This window comes from Protopterus annectens, chromosome 5.part0 (genome assembly GCF_019279795.1).
Source record: "Protopterus annectens isolate FY-2018-M chromosome 5.part0, PAN1.0, whole genome shotgun sequence".
NCBI classification, from domain to species: domain Eukaryota; kingdom Metazoa; phylum Chordata; order Ceratodontiformes; family Protopteridae; genus Protopterus; species Protopterus annectens.
In genome coordinates this window covers 561,895,351-561,914,980 of record NC_056735.1, presented here as the reverse complement: position 1 = coordinate 561,914,980, position 19,630 = coordinate 561,895,351, and positions in this window count along the sequence as shown.

The following is a 19,630-nucleotide window of genomic DNA, read 5'->3' as shown; positions in this document are numbered from 1 at the left end:
CCATTAAACATACTATAACAATAGACAATGAGTACAACAATCTACTAATACATAAAGTAAGTCCAGTACTCATTCATAAAAATAGTACAACTTCAAAAAACGAACTTAACCAAACCCTAGCATAGATCACCCTAGAAAATCAGAGCTCTTTGAAGCAGTACTACATATCCATCTGCAATCATTATCCTCCTCTTCGTCTTGCTCTTCATCATCATCAATAGCAGGTCAATATATCAGTACTGTACTTCCAACTAAAAATAAGAAACTTGTATGAGTAGGGGACTTCAAAGTTACACATACCTACCAACTTCTACGACATCCATCAGGTAATGTATCGGCATGAAGACTTCTTAAAACATAAATTGTTACAAATGCACTATATGATTATTCTACCATACTTCACATAATTGTCCCTGAAAATGTCACGAGTCAAAGCTAATTCTAAAACAAATTTCAGTTCTGAGTCTATATAACCTATACATCTGAAAGAGCTTTCAGTAACAGATTGCATTCCCATATGCTCCAAACCAAAGTTAATTAGTTCTTTGTCAGATTTCTCTAATCTGCTTATATCAAAAGAGGAACACCTGATCAAACAAAGATGTATGCATATTTGTGAAAATCAGAGCCCTTGACTAACACATGGCATTTAAACCCAAGTAAATGAAATAAATATGATTTGGCATGAAAAAAATATATCTGTCTTACAAAGTATAATCAGGATTACTCATAAATATCAGCTTATAGTCAGTTTTGAAAATCTTCCTTTCTTAAACACTATCAAATAATTTTCTTTTCCAGTCTAAAAAATCCTGGGATTGTAATAAAAATCAGGGAAAAAAGCATTCCCCAAGTCAAAATACCATAATGACATAAAGAGAGGTACAATGAAAAGTACTGATGAGTTTATCTCTAAAGCAATGATTGAAATCTTCTATTTTTATCTAAAACATTTGACTGCCAAAATAGACACCAACGTTGCACATCTTAACTACCCTGCATTTTATTACAAAAAAAGGGGGAAAGGAGGATAGCACCTCAACAAACTCTCTGAACCAGAACTCATATAAACCACTCTACCAATTAGATATTTTTTGGAAGTACAGGCCCTGGCCAAGGCTTTGCCCCACTGCATTAAACAAATATGTGCAACAACTAGGACTTATGTCCAGACTTACGAGAGTACCATTCCAGTTGCTCTAACCATTTAGGTACTGAAGTTGCTAAGAACTGTCCAAGGGGTTATTCTCTCCTTCATAAATATGTGATTCATACACAGTCTTACCTCCACTTTACCTTAAAAGCAGATATCATTAGAAATTAAACAATTACTTAACAGTTATCATAATTATTCACAATAAAAAGACTTACATTATGCAGTCTTTCTGAAAGGCAGTTGACACATACTGACAGAACACTTAAATTACACATTGAGACCATCTTACTTTCAGAGTTATACCACCTAGTTCAAGCATGTTATTATTTGACCATTAGCCAAAATTACCTCCATAGTTAATAACATACTATTGATCACCTACAAATATTTGTCCAGTTGCTGATATAAAAGAAGAATATCAAATACTAGAATAAATACATAAACCTTCTATCTGATAAACAATGCAGTTTCTATGCAAACTACAGCACAAAAACAGCAACCTGTACTTTCACAGACAATACTTTCTTCAACAGTAAAAAATGCCAAATTACCAGACTCCTAATAATTTATGTAAAACGTATTTTTTGATGCTGCTAATCTTAACTTACTCATACAAATGCTTTCAAATGATGATTTCACTGACAACATGAAAAGGTTGTTTACTAACCACTTAACATACAGAGCCCTCCAAGTGACTTCCAGTAAAACTAGATATTTTAGAGCATTATGCAGAGAAATATATTAGGTCTCCTGAATTTCCATTTTCAATTAGTGTCCTGCAGAGTTGTTACTCCAAACTAAACATAATTCTGTCTGTGTGTAACATTTTAACAGTAATCTCAAACAGCATTGCAGAAGGGCTGCACTATGTCCTCTACAAAGATATTAAGGAATTGTGTAATAAATAGCAGCATGCCTACAGTAATGTTAGACCCCCTTTAGTGTCTCCAAAATATTCCGACTGTATCAATTAAGGGTCCATACAGAATTTTCCTGTCAGCAATACATGTCCACAAGTCTTTGGGCACATATGTGGATCCGCATTTTAATTTGATATATTATGCAGAAGCTATAGTGGAAAATTGCCGTATTGGTTTAAAATATTTTATAAATTATTGTATCGCCTAACTGATGAAGCCAGGAAGGCAATAGCCATATATGTGCTTATTCCTCATTTAGAATTTGCCCTGTCAATAAGTATATTATAGTCTAGTTTTCCATTCTTACTTTTTCAAACCATTGCCACCTAAGGTGAAATATTTAGGTGCAGATTTTTTGATTACAATGAAAAAAAAACAGTGTACATTAATCTCAAAAATGTAAACTGGTTACCAATACTTATAAGAGCTCTCTTGCTGCTGTATTATTTGACATTCATACTTTTAAATAATGCACACTTGCCCCATGAAAATACATTAAAAAGTAAATATTCCTCATTCTCACTGAGACATGAAGAAATAAAACTGCTGGTTAGGGCCCTCTTTAAACTAACTTTGGGAAAAGCATCCATCTCCAAGATCTTAGAGTTTGCCTTTGAATGTACTACATAGGAAAAATCTAAAAGAATTCTTAAAAAGCACTTGTAAACATCACTGTTTTATTGATTCAAGTTAGAATCATACACTAGACTATATTTAAACTGATATATTATGCTGCATTACTTAAGATATGTTGGCCTGCATATCACTCAACATTTGTCTTGTACACAATTAACTAGACAAAAATGCATATGAGACTGTATTTTAATTCTGAGATTTGATCTGTTACATATATGTATTATTATGTGTGTTGTGTGAGTGTGTATTTGGCTAGCATTGTGTAGGGTTAGGTTTGGGGGCAAGAATAGAGGTAGGGGTAGACTAGTTCACATAAGTAGGGAGGGCAGGGAGGGCTTCCTTCCTGCCTAATCTTGATTGTTTTATCACAACTATTTATTGCCCACCAAATCCACATTTTCAAGAAAAGCAGAATATCTTTCCTTTTGATTTTTATATCCAGTAACAAGTTAACAAGATAAGCTTCAACCTTGTTTATACATTTCTTTTAAAACTGCATTTCTTTTCCCTTAGGTAGCTAAGGCTTTAATTTTCCAAGATACGTTCTCTATAAGCTTTTTCACGTTGATCTTACAAATGTATTCAATGCTTTGAATACTATCTCCTTTTTGGGATATTCTGAAGCCTAGATGGTTGAACTGAGTATTACTCTTAAAAGCACTAACATGTTTTAGAGCAGGCAAATTTAAGGAAGATTGCCTTTCTACCATTGCTTGTTATCCCCATCCCTCAGGCTGCAGTTACCTTTTGTCTCCTTATCCTATTTGCATACAGAATATGCACTCTATATAACTCAAGTCTGAATGCTTTGAGTACCAAACATCTACTTAATTTATAAACGACTGCAGGAATAGACTTTGTAATACTGACTTTCAGGCTAAATTGGCAATAGTAGCAGAGAGAAAAAGGAAACATGAAAGGGACAAACTCTACTAGTGCAATACATTTTGTTCATAAGTTATATTATTTAAACAACAATCTGACTGTTCCTTATAGAATGGTGGCTGATTGACAGTATTGTAACTTCTTTAGCTGTAAAACAATTAGAGTAACATGAATAAACATATTTTATTGAAACTTCTTGTATACACCCTGATACTTGATGACTTCAACTACCCCACGATAGACTAGGTGAGCTATTCCAGCACTAATGCACTCATCCAACAATTCCTTGACTTCATCAATTGTAATGCACTAGACCAGTTCATCTCATCCCCTAAAAGGCGAGATAACATTCTGAACTTGGCTCTTACCAACATGAGCAACTGCTGTACTATTCCCATAATATGTTCTTCCCTAGTGAGATCAGATCATCAGTCTGTCTCATTCGAAGTTTCTGTCCCACTCAACTCCCTCAGCCATAACAAGGCTAAATAACTTCTCAAAAACTGACTACAACCTCCTATGGGGGTATCAGTAGCTCCACACATACACCCACTCAGAGGATGCAGAAAACTATGTTGAACAGTATGCCAGTGCAGTATACAAGCACCTGTACAACAGCATGGACTCAGCCATCCCTAACATAACTAAAACCTGCTCCTCAAGGAAACACAAACCTGTCTGGTGGACATCCTCTATCAACAGGCTTTACAACAAAAGGAAGAAACTGTTGTCCAAGGGTAAAAAGGAACAAATTCCAAATTGGAAAAACTCCCTCCTCAGCCTCAACAAGCAAATTAGATCACTAGTGAAAACCTCCAAAGCCAATTATGAATTGAAACTAGCCTCCAAAACAAAGGGATATCAAAAAGCCTTCTTCAGTTACATCAGGAACCTCCATGACAAAGCCCAGCTATGTTCCAAATTAGTATTTAACAGTACCACTTACACTGATCCTTTGACTTAGCCAACTTGCTAGCCAAAAGGTTCAGTGCAAATCTTTACCCCCTATCCACCCAAAGGCCCATTTGACATCCCTGATACTTGTCCTGCACCTCACACCTCTGTAGACCAAGTGCTAAAAGCCCTATCCAAGGCAAAGAACACAGCTTCCATGGGACCTGATAGCATCCCAGGCTGAATTCTGCACCATCTCCAGCAAGAACTAGCTTCACCATTGAGCACCCTATTCAACCACAGCCTAATTATAGGCTTCATTTCAGCAGACTGGAGAGCTGCCATTGTCATCCCCTTTCACAAAGGTAGTGCCACCACTGACCTGGGAAACTATTGCCCCATTAGCTTGACAAGTCTAATCTGTAAAGCCATGGAGTGTATTATTATGGATCTCATAAACAAGGACATAGGCACTCTCCAAGCACTTGAACCCACCCAATTTGGATTAGTCAGGGGCAGAGTTTACCTGTTGAACTTGATGACTTCTTTGAGATTGTCTCCAAGGCCCTGGATAAGGTAAAGTCAGCACATACAGGTTACCTTGATTTGGTCAAGGTCTTTGACACAATCCCCCACTCAGGCATCATTGAAAAGCTAACAAAACATGGTGTAAATCCCTATCTTGTCAGGTGGGTGGCCAACTGGCTTACCAATAGGACCCAGAAGGTCAAAATAGGTGCCACCATCTCCGACACCAGACCTGCCACTAGTGGTGTTCCCCAGGGATCTGTCCTGGGACCCCTACTCTTTGGCATCTACTTCTCAGAGGTCCAGGCAAAGGCAAAGGGCCTGCGACTGACCAAGTTTGCAGATAACTGTAAGTTGGTTGCTATCATTGACTCCCCAGATGATGGTAACTTACTGCAAGAGGGTCTTACAGCAACAAATGACTGGTGCCAAAGTCATGGCCATAAGTTAAATGCAAAAAATGTATTATCATATAATTTGGCAAAAACACAACCCCTTCTGATTACCACATCAATGACAACCCCTAAGCACATAACCTGTGGAGAGACCTGGCTACACAGGTTGACAACAATCTCATATTTGACCATCATGTAGTGGCAGTGATCAGAAAAGCCATTTACTTGGTTCATCTCATAAGTAAAGGGACTGTCTCCAGAAAAAAGGAGGTTATTAGCTCTCTGTACTCCTCCCTCATTAGGCCTATAATTGAGTATAATGCCCCATTTGGTATGCACTTCTCCAGACACTTGCACCAACTGGAAATGCCACAGAAATACCTAACAAAGAGAATGCATGGCCTCCAACATCTGTCATGTGTGGACAGGCTCAAACCACTATCACTCTACTCAGTGTCATACAGATTGCTCAGAGGTGATCTTTGTCTCACCTACAAGGCAATATCGGACCCTTCCCTACTAGAGATGCTCTATATCCATAAGTCTAAATCCTCTCGCATTACCCACTCAAAAGGCCTAAATGTAATATGCAACATCAACAAAACCTGCTGGAGAGACAGATTTGTCTCCCAGGGGCTGCCCCATCTCTGGAATAGACTTCCCATACATGTCAAACAGAGAACCTCACTGACCCTCTTCAAGTGCAACCTTGATGAGTGGATAGGAAACTACAAATTTGTCTGAGGGTTCCACCTTTGTCCCTAAGTGACAGGGGTGACAGGTGCTAAGGTTTCTTTTTTGGTTATAAACTCTTGGCTAGGCTTGTAAGGGCCCTAAGGCCATTAGCCTAGTAACCTCCTATGATCCTATGATCCTATAATCAAAATTCTGAAGTGATTCCCTATAAATTTGTCTCATGCATCATTAGGGGAGCTTATCATTTTTGATGGTTTCCAATAATTTGTTCACCTCTTCTTCTATCGTCTTTCCCATAAATCAGTGTTGATTCAGTCTGGCAGCATAATCCACCTTTCTTCTTCTTCTCAAATTAATTGATTATCGATAGGTCATATCATCTCCTATAGTTTTCAATAGCTTGTGCACCCTTGGTCTATCTCTATTCCTCTAAATCACTTTTCAGACACTCTCTCAGTCCAGAGTAACCCAACTCCTCTCTACCAAAATCTCAGAGCATCATCTTCACTTTTGGTTTTTACCTCTTTTCAGACATTAAAGTATGCACTGATATTGACCAATGTCTGCCAATGGTGCCTTCATATGAATATCGTTAACCCCTCTCTGCCTTGATTATGTTCTTGTCCAGAAATCTGTCTTTTCTATTACAATACCATATGTACTGGATAAATCATTCATTTTCCAAGAACTAAGATATCTTCCAGTATGTCTCTTCCAAGCCAGTGCTTAGCAGGTAATGATATCTCATCAGTATAAATTTATGGCACTAATCGCACACCTTTAGTCCACTTCTGATCTCATCTTTTTCTCCCTTGACCTTGTTGAGGACCAATACACTCTAGCAATAAACCATCATCTTCCTTTTTTCACTAACTTAATTACTAAGGTGCATTACCTTGGTACTGATGTTCACTGTTCTCTCATCTCCTTCATAAGGTAGTGTTCCGCCCCCTCTTGCATGTGCAGTTTATGTTTTCTCATAGATAGATTGCCACACCATCTCTGTTCTTCCTTAATTGTCATTTCAAACAATATAAACTGAAGACCATCCATGCCCAACTGTCTCTACTCATTGCTCCATCTTTTTGTGAACCAATAGTATAAAATATCCCCTCTTCCTTCACAGATTCCTCTTTCTCATCTTCCTTCCATAACTACTTCATCTGCACAATAACACTGCCAAGAGCCATACTCTTCTTTCCTCATTTAATATGCTAAGAGTAATTTTTCCACCTGTCTGCCACCTCTCTTTTGTGCTTCTGTAACATATCATCCTCACTTATCTTAGTTTATAGGTATGATCATGGAGAAATGAGATAGTATCCACATATTTAAGTGCTTCTTTTACTTCTAGTACAAGGAGGAGCATGTCACTGACACAGAACTAATCTAACAATTGGCACAGGTAGCTCTTTTAAAAATGCCAACTTTAATCCCTATCTTGGCTTCTCAATTCCATCTCCCTTACACTGCTTGCTGTTAGATCAGCTGTCTCCTTTGATGGGTTATTGTTGTCTATATACCCCAAAACTTGTGTCCCCTTATAACCTTCTGTCACCACTTCAATCACAACTTTGCAAGTGTGACCAAATCTAAGCCATAAGACCAGTTTTACAGTAACCTCTCCTGTCTCATTTAACAAAACTCTCATTCACCTTTTTAATTAATTATCCAGTCAACGAACATCATTTTCCTTTCTTCCATTATGGCATTTCTTTTCTACCTCATATTCTGCTCCATTTCACTACCATCCTAACTTCAAATTTAATTTTTTCTCGCCAGTTGCATCCTCTCTGTCTTCAGTCTCTTTTCCATCTGCATTTGTCCCAGTGTTTTATCTTCTTCACTGTTCCTATTAATTACTTCTTTTCTCATGTTGTACTTGGTTCCTTCCCCATATCACCTCTATTCTTATTCTTCCTGCAGGCTATCTGCATTTAGGTCTAAAGCTGGCTTTTTGCCACATCATTCTTTTCAGTTCTATACTCTACTCTTTCTGTCTTCCATGTTAATCTCCTCTTACTGATCATTTTCCTTTTTGTGTCTCCAATGCTGGAACTACTTCCAGTCTCCTTCATATTCTTTTATACATTCTTCCTTAATATGGTTTCCTCTAGTGACTGCATACTCCATCACTAGGAACCACTAGCAGCCTCCTTCACTCCTTATGATATGTCTACTTATTTTATGCACCTCTGAGCTATGCTACCTGCCCTCCTCTACCAGCCCTCCACCTGACAACATGTTCTTTCAGGTTGTTTTTCCTTTCTTATCTCTGGGTGAATGCCCCTACCAGCATTTTTTCTCAAGCTGTCCTGTAACGGATATTCTCATAGCCATCTTAGGATCTACATCCTCATCATATTCATTACTTCTCTCTGTCCTAACCTTGCCACACTGAATTCACTCTCTGCATTATCTATTTCCATGCTGTGTCTCATATCTTAACTCTTTCCATTCTTCTTTGTTTCTTTCCTGTCCCTGCATCCCTTTATTATTCTACTGCCTGGTGCCCCACTACATAGCACTGGTCTGAATACCTGTCTGTGTTCTCCTATTTTCTGCCTACTTTTTCTCATCCTAGCCTGTTTCTTGACTTCCTGCTGCTCTCTGCTTTCTTGTCCTCTTTTGTCTTTTCTCCAGACTAGCATATTCATTGCAGCTCCTAGCTCACATATTCTCATATGAAGCCCACCCATGATATAAGACCCTATGGTACCCTAAATATACCTGAGTCAACCTTTATTCCAAACTCTAAGCACTTTCCTTACATTTCTACTTCCTTTTCTTCAGGCGCGCACTCTTCTGGTCATCCTGCTCCATTTAATTTCATTTCTTTTTTTCTCTCTTTTTCCTTGTTTAAACATATTAACAGTTAACTAGTCTCTTCCATTTCAACTGTTTGACCTCTTGAATGGATATCATACATATTGCCAGACAAATTAGCAGTAGTGTTATAATTAACACTTAGCTTTTTCTAACCATGTTTCATAATTAAAACCTAGCTTTTTCTAACAGTGTTTGTCTCTAAAACAGTCTGAAGCAGCAGTATCTTAGATTGGTGAATTAGGGTTCCCACAAATATACTTCTTAAAATGTGCAAGCAAATGATTAACACCTAACAGTAGTTTGTTAATTACACACTCTAAAATATATTTTTCTAAATCTGCCGCTTTCCTAACTTTCTCTCCATGGCACTATTGACCCATTTGTTCCCCATGAGGTAAGTGAGTACCCTACTACCAATTCATTCTGTGATGCAGGCAAGAGCTTTTCTCCCCAGAAATTTCCCACTGAAGTAAGATTCAGAGGGGAAGGTCGGCCCATCATTCTGATGAGGGTGGTCTCTATGAAATAATGCCCTCTTTTCATGTGGTAGTTAGTAGCCATGCTAAGTCATGCTGCTATAAAGAACTCAATAAGTGTAAACCTTCACCTGCTTTCAGACTGCCTCCTGGTTTGTACCTCACATGTTATCCACTCACAGCTGCTACAAATAGTACCTCTACTCTCCAGATGAGGTCAGTGATACAGAACACCCAACAGTTGGGCCTAGCCAGTCATTGGAGTCAATCAGCTACACCAGGTGCACTCCATGGATCTGATGTGGGCATCCAGTGAACTACTGTTGCACATTTGATGTAATAAGCCAATAAACCTTATGGTGAGTGGCAAAGGTTGACCATTCTGGGCTACTCTCAGAAGAGTCACTGCTCCCCTCCTGAGATGTGGATAAGCAAGCTTGTAGGATTTCAAAGGCCTATAATATTCTTAATGTGCCCACTGTTAAGTGCTGTACCATACCTCATGCAGAATGCAACCAGCCCTGAAATTTCACTGTTACTTGGTATACCTCATAAAGGTTTGTGACATGGCAGCTCCATCATTCCATTAGAGACTATAATCCCTGACACTCTCATCCTGCTACTCAGCTGATTGGCTGCTGCATCTGCATCTAGTGGCCCTTAGTGTGTGTGTGTGTGTGTGTGTGTGTGTGTGTGTGCGTGTGTGCGTGTGTGCGTGTGTGCGTGTGTGTGTGTGTGTGTGTGTGTGTGTGTGTGTGTGCGTGTGTGCGTGTGTGTGTGTGTGTGTGTGTGTGTGTGTGTGTGTGTGTGTGTGTGTGCATGGCATGGCCAGTCAGTGCATCATAATATATGACATAGAAATGATAATGCATGCATCAGTTTTATTCTGTACTGTTTATATCATGTCTGATACTTGCGGACAAGGCACAGTGTTTTTTGCCAGTAGCACAATATATTGGAGGTGCCACTGCAGATAGTTCTTCCACTGACTCTATGAGTGACTCATCAGCTGCTGCAATTGGTCTCCCAGGCAGCATTGTGTTGTCTCCAAGTTGCATTTGCTTGCATAATACCATATTGTGTAACATGACACACACACACCACAAGTGATTGACTGACTGCATTTCTTAGATGCATACTGCAATATACCATCAGATGTATCCAAGCAGTGGAAATATCCATTCATGAATATAAACATATTTTGACAGTTTTCCATGTAAGTGAATGTACAGTCTTGTACACAATCACATCCATGGTCTGGGGTTTCAGATATGAGCCATAATCCTTGATTCCAAGGCGTATCCAGTATAACCTGAAACAACAGTGGTCACCATTTTACGTGTCTTGCCGCCTATTAAATTGTAACCATATATCCTGGCCTATGTACTTGTCAATGTGTGCTTCAATCAATTAGATGATCTGGTGAAAAATCTCCTTAGAAGAAACGCTAGTAGGAGTCACATATGTACCATATGTGGATAACATGGCAATAAATTATGTGCTACATGAAGACATTGTACATAATACCATGAACACTGCATTTTATCTGGCAGCTGATTAAGAGGAAGCCCCTTCCAGTTGATGCACCAAACACCAAGTGGAGATTGGGAGCCTTAATAACAATGTGGGTGCAAACAATCATTCTTAGGACTTCAGCGAAATATGCTATAACAGTAAATATCAAGATAGCGTTGCTTCTCTTCTCTGTCTGAGGAATGTGCTTTCCCACATGCTGTATCATCATGACAAGGAATTCATGTATAATCTGTAAGGCCTGCAAAATTCTTAATGTGCCCATTGTCAAATGCTAAAAAGTTCCCACAGCAGCAATGATTAATGTCACACAATCTTTCATGTCCCTAGGAACAGGGAGTCCAGACATACACCTTGATTTCTTGTGTGGATGACACATGTCTAATAACTTCCATCCAACATTTCTGTCCACACAGTAGTAGTCGACAATGTCCTGGCTGTGGAAGTGATGTTGTGTTGGCCACTATCACATGCACATGGAATGTAGAGGGTGATAAATCCGCATGTACCCTGACTCTAAGAGTGATCATTATCACTTGGTGTTCATCTAAATTTGCTGTTCCTCCTGGCATGTTATTGTGAGTCAAGCTCCTGTACACCAAGAAATCCTGATGTCTAGAGTAGATGTGTGACATGGCTCTTACAGCATAACTTATATTAATCTGAATTGCCTCGTCTTGTTGGATTTCATACTTTGCATAGATGAACAATCTCAACATCTGATGGTAATCATTTGATGCTATTTTCCAGTCATCTGAACACCATGAATACTGGAGTCTATATTAGAACATTGATGTTTAAAAACTTTGAATGTTCTAATATCGAACCCTATTCAGCGAATGCTTACAACATCGAACATGCAGAACAGCAAATTTTTTCCTAGGGAAAAAATTTGCTGTTTCAAAACACATACACACAACACAAGCACACCAAACAGCAATCCACGCACATACACCTAAAATCTTACATCTAACCCTACACTAAACTGTACATACACCACTAACTATCCACGTACCTTAACCCAAATCCTAATCCTAAGGTCCGTCACTATCACACACTCACCTCACCTGCGCCCTAACCCTAACTCACCTACCCCACCCTAACCCTCACGTCCATACAATCACACACTTACCTGACCTGCGCCCTAACCCTAACTCACCTAACCCGCGGCCAGTCACACACTTACCTGAACCTGATCCGTAACTTTCCACCACAACACTGAAAATAGTGAAGCAACAGAAAAAGACAACCAAATTATTTCCCTAGGAATTAATTCAGTTTTCTGTAGCTTTGCTATTTTCAGTGTTCGCTGAATAGGGTTCGATATTAGAACATTCGAAGTTTTGAAACTTTGATGTTCTGTTATAGACCCAAATACTGGGCTATTTCCACAGCTGTGCAAATGTGCAACATGTGTTTCTGAACCCCTCCACCTACACACACACACATATATACCCACATACTGCTCAACACTCTGTTTCATACAACATTATGTTCTTTATGTGTCTGAATAACCCCAAAGTTTCATAGCGCCAGTGAGTATACTAAGATTGAGATTGCCATACCTGAGATGACAAGCCACTCTGTTTCACTAGAGACAGCTTGCACCTGTCATGCTTAGGCTTTCAAATACTGGCCAAGGCTCTTGCCACCCCCATAGTGCCTTTTTTATTCAGGACTCAAAAGACAAACCCACCGCCGTAAATAGCACAAGTAACAAAAAATCTGAGGGTAATACTACTCAATACCAGAAGTCTAAACCTCAAAATGCATGCACTCGAGGCACTCCTCAGTATGGAGAAAATCGATATATGTGCAGTAACAGAAACCTGGTTTAAGGCTCCAGAGAGCACCCCAGCACTACCAGGCTACAACTCATACCATACATTTTGGCCACAGAACCCGGACCAAAATACAAAAGGCGGGGGAATATCCATATTCATCAAGGATGCCCTCACCTCCAGGTTAGTGACACAGCACAATGCTTCAGAGATTATCCACATGCAACAAACATCAGGCAAAACTGCAATTCAAATTGTAGCTTGCTACAGATCACCCACCATGTCCCAGGACCCCCATTCTGCATTTCTGGAAATACTGGGTAACATAAAGGTCCTACCAAACACCCTAATATTGGGTGATTTAAACTACCCAAACATTAACTGAGAGAACTACTCAAGTACTTACTCCCTTGCCCAACATTTCCTAGAATTTATAAACTCAAACACCCTGGAACAACTGGTCAACACTCCCACCAGAGGTGACAACATATTGGACCCGGTCATCACCAACATGGGCGAGTGGTGTTCCACACCGGATGTCAACCCCTTGCTGGTTAGATCTGACCATAAACAAATCACTTTGGATATCCACATTCTGCCCCCACCTGCGGACAAGAAAACCACAGTGAAAAACTTTTCAAAAGCAAACTTCACGTTACTTAAGATGGCGGTGGAAAGTTTCAAAGCCCCCATGCTAAAGGATAACACTGTCCAAGCTGCAGAATCCTTTACTAATGCATTCTATGGGCACCTACAAGAATGCATGGATCATGCTAGCCCAAGCAAAACCAAGACTCACTCCTCTAAGAAAAGGAAACCAGTCTGGTGGACCCCTGCCATAAACAAGCTATACAATAGAAGGAGGAAACTAGTACAGAAAAGAGTAAAATCCCAAGAAGAGAAGACATCCCTGATCAGTATCAGCAAGAAACTATGATCCCTCATAAAATCGTCAAGGTGAGCTTTGAAAGAAAACTTGCCAAGTACTCCAAAGATAACCCCAAGGCATTCTTTAGCTATGTCAAGAATCTAAGTGGCAATGCTCAGATCTGCTCAGAGTTAGTGCAAAATGGCACAAAATACACTGAAACAACCGATATTACCAACATCCTGGCAGACAGATTAAGTGCAAACTTCACCCTCCACCCCCAAAAGGGCCCATAACCATACCAGAAGAATGTAGAGCCCCTGAAATCACAGACACTCAGGTTAAGATAGCCCTCTCCAAAGCCAAAAACACAGCATCAATGGGACCGGATGGTGTCCCAGGCTGCGTCCTACATGAGCTCAAAGATGAACTAACACCTCACCTAAACACACTGTTCAAACTCAGCCTCTCCACAGGATACATACCCATAGAGTGGTGCACAGCAATGGTTATTCTGCTCCACAAAGGTGGAGCCACAACAGATCACAGGAACTATCGCCCTATAAGCCTGACTAGCTTGGTCTGCAAGGCTATGGATCGCATCATCATGGAACTCATTAACAGAGACATTGGGAACCTCCAAACACTCGACCCTACCCATTTCGGCTTTGTTAAGGTCAGATCATGCCTCCTAAACTGGGTGGACATCTTTGAGACAGTTACCAAGGCTACAGATGAGGGAAAGGTGGTATACACAGCCTATCTAGACCTCGCAAAGGCCTTTGACACCATTCCCCATTCTGGTATTATATACAAGCTCACCAGCCTGAACATAAACTCCTATGTCACAAGATGGGTTGCCAATTGTCTCACAGACAGAACCCACATGGTGAGAGTTGTGGGAGCTAGGTCTGAGTCTAAACCGGTTACAAGTGGTGTTCTCCAGGGCTCAGTCCTAGGACTCCTTCTGTTCGGCATATACTTCTCAGAGGTACAGACAAGCACAGGAGGACTATGGCTGACCAAGTTCACAGACGACTGCAAACTAGGGGCTAAAATTGACTTACTGGCTGACACAGACATCCTCCAAAAGGGTCTCACTGAGACGGATATCTGGTGTCAAAATCATGGCCTCAAGCTAAATGCCAAAAAGTGCATAGTTGTTCCCTTTGGAAATAACAAAGTACCCACAAACTACCACATAGGTGGTAGTCCTTTAAATACAGAAAATGTAATAAGAGATCTGGGGACCCAAGTAGATAGTATTCTCTCCTTTGATAATCACATTGCCAAAGTGATTAGAAAATCCTTCTATGTGGCCCACCTAATCACAAAAGGGTTTGCATCCAGATCAAAAGAGGTCATTGTGCCCCTCTACTCATCACTCATCACATCCATCATAAAGTGCAATGCCCCATTTTGGATGTACGTTACAAGACACCTGCAACAGCTGGAAAGACCACAGAAGTACCTCACCAAGAGGATCACTGGCCTCAAACTGATGCCCTATGCAGCTCGACTGAAGAAACTCCAGCTGTACTCAGTTGCATACCCCTGCTCAGAAGTGATCTCTGCCTGACATACAAGGCCATGTCCAACCCAGAATTGATGGACATGTTCCACCTAAAGAAAACCTTATCCCCTCGAGCCACATGCTCTTGTGATCTAAACCTCACCACAACAATAAATAGGTCGTGCTGGAAGGATAGATTCCTGTCCCAGAGACTTCCCATGCTTTGGAACAAGATTCCAATCTACATTAGGCAGAGCTCCTCACTAGCACTCTTCAAGACAAACCTTGATGACTGGATGGGAAACAGGAAGTTTACCCTGGGGATCACTTCAGTGGCTCTGCTGGACAGAGGCTCAGGGGACTAATCTGAGGGGGTGGCAAAATCCAACACATTCTGGCTACATTTATAAATGCCTTCGGGCAGATTGCCTAGTACCTACCTATGAACCTATGAACCTATGATTCCCTTATTCTGAAGTATAGGAATCTCAGTGCAAAAGTTAACTTCACATTAAAATTCCTATAAGAAGTAAAACTTATATAAGAAAATATGAAAAAGTGTGTGTGTGTGTGTGTGTGTGTGTGTGTGTGTGATATATAAAGCAACAACCATAAAAAAAAAAAATAAAGAAGACCTGGGCCAATATTTGATCCTAAAGGCCTTGAAGGAGATAGTGTCAAGACAATACACACAAAAGGAAGAAAATCCAGATGAAAGCAAACACTGAACAAAAACAAAAATGAGAATCAGTTCTGACAAAGTCTATAAATTATTGGACAAAAGCACTTATTGTGATCTACAAAAACATTTTATTCTTTGGATCTGTTTCAAGTGGTTTGGATTCCTGTTACTTTGTGGAACTCATGCTTTTTGTTTTGTGTCAAGGTGGAAGACCACAATGCCTATATCACAGGAAGAAATGTGGAATAATACGACAGAATGAAAAGGAATTAAGAACCACCTGTGGAATGGAGAAGAAGCAAGTTAATAAGACTATGCAAAGTCAGGAGGTACAAGTAACATCTCTTAGTTGCAAAAAAAGAAAACTTTGTGCAAGCAACAGTAGGTATATTATAGATAAAGGTGTCAGGTGAGTGTATCAGGATAGCATGCCAGTGATTAATACCAAAGTGAAAAGACAATTCAGACTGACAGAGATACTGGTCATACTCATCAGAAATGCAGTGCAGTGGACAGACACATACAGAGAGAGGATAGGAAATTGATGGCTAAAGAATGGACAGGTCTGAAGCATGCAGCATTTTGCAGGAGAGGCCAGGCATAAAGACAGTTTGGGAGAGGATAGGATGTTGAAATCTGATTTTCATTAAAGTGGTCCAAGGATGTATAAGCCCAATCCAGGTGTGGTGCTGCATGTATACTGAAACATTGACATGCAGCATGGCACTTTCATGGTTCCTGCATTGTTCTACATAGGCAACCATGCAAAAGGACATTGTGGGAACTTTCAAGGCAGACACAGTATGCTTCTATTCTCAAGCATTGGTTTTGGTGTCTGGCATCAAGCAGATTTTTGTGATGCTCTGGAGATGCAGTCTTCTAGAATTATTTCTATAGGCCTCAATGGCTGTGAGCCCTTGTGAAGGTTAACTGACCATAATGGCCTCAGCTACAGTGGAGCTAACCTCACTTGGGAAATTTCCCAACAGAAATGGGACAGCATATGATAAAGTGGCATTTCTTGACATGACCTAGCGTATGACAAAGCCAAAGAACCTGCAAGGAAAATTTGCTCCATCTTGCCACCACCTGCTTCCACCTCTACCTTCATATTTATATATTAGCCTGCCCTTTCCCCTCTCCTGCAATTGAATATTGATAAATGTCACTGCATGTATGGTATGCACAGCCATATTCTCAGCATGAAGTGTGATGTAGTACCATGCTGACTGCACCTGGCTGATGGTGTCATGACAGCATTAACATCTGCTGCTTTACAGTGCTGATATTGTATTGATAAATCTAGTAGCCCATATGAGTAACACTAGACATAGCAATTATCTGAGACACTGTAATATAGTTCTAAATGATGATTCATTCAACTTACTGCCTGTAAATATACAAAGTTGAGTTTGCTATACCTCAGAGTTTCTCCCATATTCTGAAGTGTAGTAATATCAGAATTAATATATACAAGTGTCAGTGAGAATATGTAGCAGACCCCCACACACCTTTGTGGGCAAAGTCTGTTTGCAAGCAATATAAGTACTTTAAACAACATTTAAATGAGTTTTAATATTCACTGTTTTCCAAAGTGATTGCATTTCACTGTTCAAATATATAGGACTTACAAATGTGGGTCTCAGAAGCCATATTCAGTGCATACATCCATTAGATTACACATGAAAAATATATGTGTAGTTTTTTTTTTCTAAACTGGGCCACATACTTCGATTGGAAAATAATACTATGTGAAGTCAAAATAATTGTGACGTACTCATGGAAACAACATATTTGCCCAGCTGCTAGTGCTTGGATGTATGTTGTACATATAGAAATAAGAAAGAGTATTTTTATTAATGCTGTAGTACAGTCCTGATCTTGGAAAGTAAAATGCATTTGTAAATGATAACATCTGATTCTTTATGGAATTCAAAAACATGTTTACTGCCATGGTGTTGAGACACCTGCTGCTTATTGTCTGGGCACAATGCATCCCGAAGCTCATTATCAATTAACAGAATGAGAGCTGAGAGCTCAAGCATCAGACACCTAGCATCCCAAAACAGCAAGACCTTCATAGGAAGAGACAGTTGCAGTAGCAGCTGATCAAGACAACAACCACAGATGCCAAACTTAGACCATTTACAAGCCTCAGCATGTCCACATGCACATCTATTTCTAGTGGTTTGGATTGCTGATACTTTGTGGCACACATACTTTTTGTTTTGTGTCAAGGTAGAAGACCATAGCGCCTATATCACAGGAAGAAATGTGGAATAATAGGACAGAATGAAAAGGAAGTAAGGATCAGTGGTGGAATGAGAAGACATATGTTAATAAGACTATGCAAAGTCAGGAGGTACAAGCGGCATCTTTTAGTTTAAAAAAATAATAATAATTTGCAAGCAGCTGTATGTGTGTTATAGATACAGGTGTCTGTACTTGGAGCTCAAGCAGCAGATATTTAGCATTCCAAAAGACAAGACCTTCAGAAGAAGAGACAGTTGCAGTACCAGCCCAGTAATGCAATGATCACAGGTGCCAAACCTAGACCATTTACCTGCTTCAGCACATTCACACAAGAAAAGCAACAAGAGGAGAAAGCAGCTATGAGCATCTTTATTAAATCACAACTGAAAGATTGACAATGGTATATATACATTAATATAAAATAAAACAAACCATAGTAACATTGTTATACCTAATGTTATAACATTGATTCACACCAACCTTACATAAACTGTTCAGCTCCTTCCTTTTCTTAAACCTCATTTTGTCATCCTGAACATTATTAAGCATTTTCTTCTACATAATTTACTCTTTCCTTTTAAGGATTCCACCTCCAAATCTTTTATTATTGTTATAATATTTAGTACTTTAAATACAATTGTTTTAAATTTTGATTTCCATTTTCTAGTAATTTCTTTTTGGCAGCCAGTAGCAGTAAGCTTAGTAAGACCTTATAATATATTGGTAATTCAGATCCGATTGCTCAGCTCAAAAGGATCACTTCCTTAGTTTCACCAATTTGCTCCACCAATATTTCTGACAAGCACTTTGTAGGGAATTTTTTAATATCTGCCAGGACATTAAATTCCTGGAACATGTGTTCCCAAGTACCTCTCTTTCCCAACATAGCTCCAATATTTGCTATCTACCTGTGGAAAAATTCTCTGAAGCCTGTTTCATTATCATCATTATCAATAACAACTCACTTTTTCCCATTTTCTTCAAGGGGTCGGGTTTGGTGCCAACTGTCGCTATCTCTGTCTGGTCAATGCCATTCGCCTACCTTCTTCGATTGTTGTTGTGTCTTTCGACTTTTCCTGGTTAGGGGTCACCACAGTCCACTAATGATTGGCAGTAGATTTTTACGTGCCGAGTTGCCAGCCCTGATGCACAACCTTCAACGAAGGTACACCCATTCACACATGTTTCCATGCAGAAGACGCTCTAGCTGAGAATTGAACCAGACAGCGTCTTACTATGAGGTGACAATGCTACCACAGCACCACCACCGCAGTCTATGCATGCAAAAACTGTAAATGCAGACTGTTGAATGAAGGTAGTTGTAACTACGAATGACAGCTAGATGTAAGGGACACTATTCAGCAACCACCATGCATATGCATTAACACCTTTAATAGTGTAAAGATAAAACAATAAAGCTCCAAAGATAAAACAGCAACTAGTAAAATCCAGATACAAAGCAGCAGGTAAGCACTATCACTGTTTGCCAACTGGTTCATCAGACATAACACAGTGGAAATACTTAAGCTGTTTAAAGTGATGATAGCCAATCCAGGATATCTGAAAAAACACATCATATTTGAAA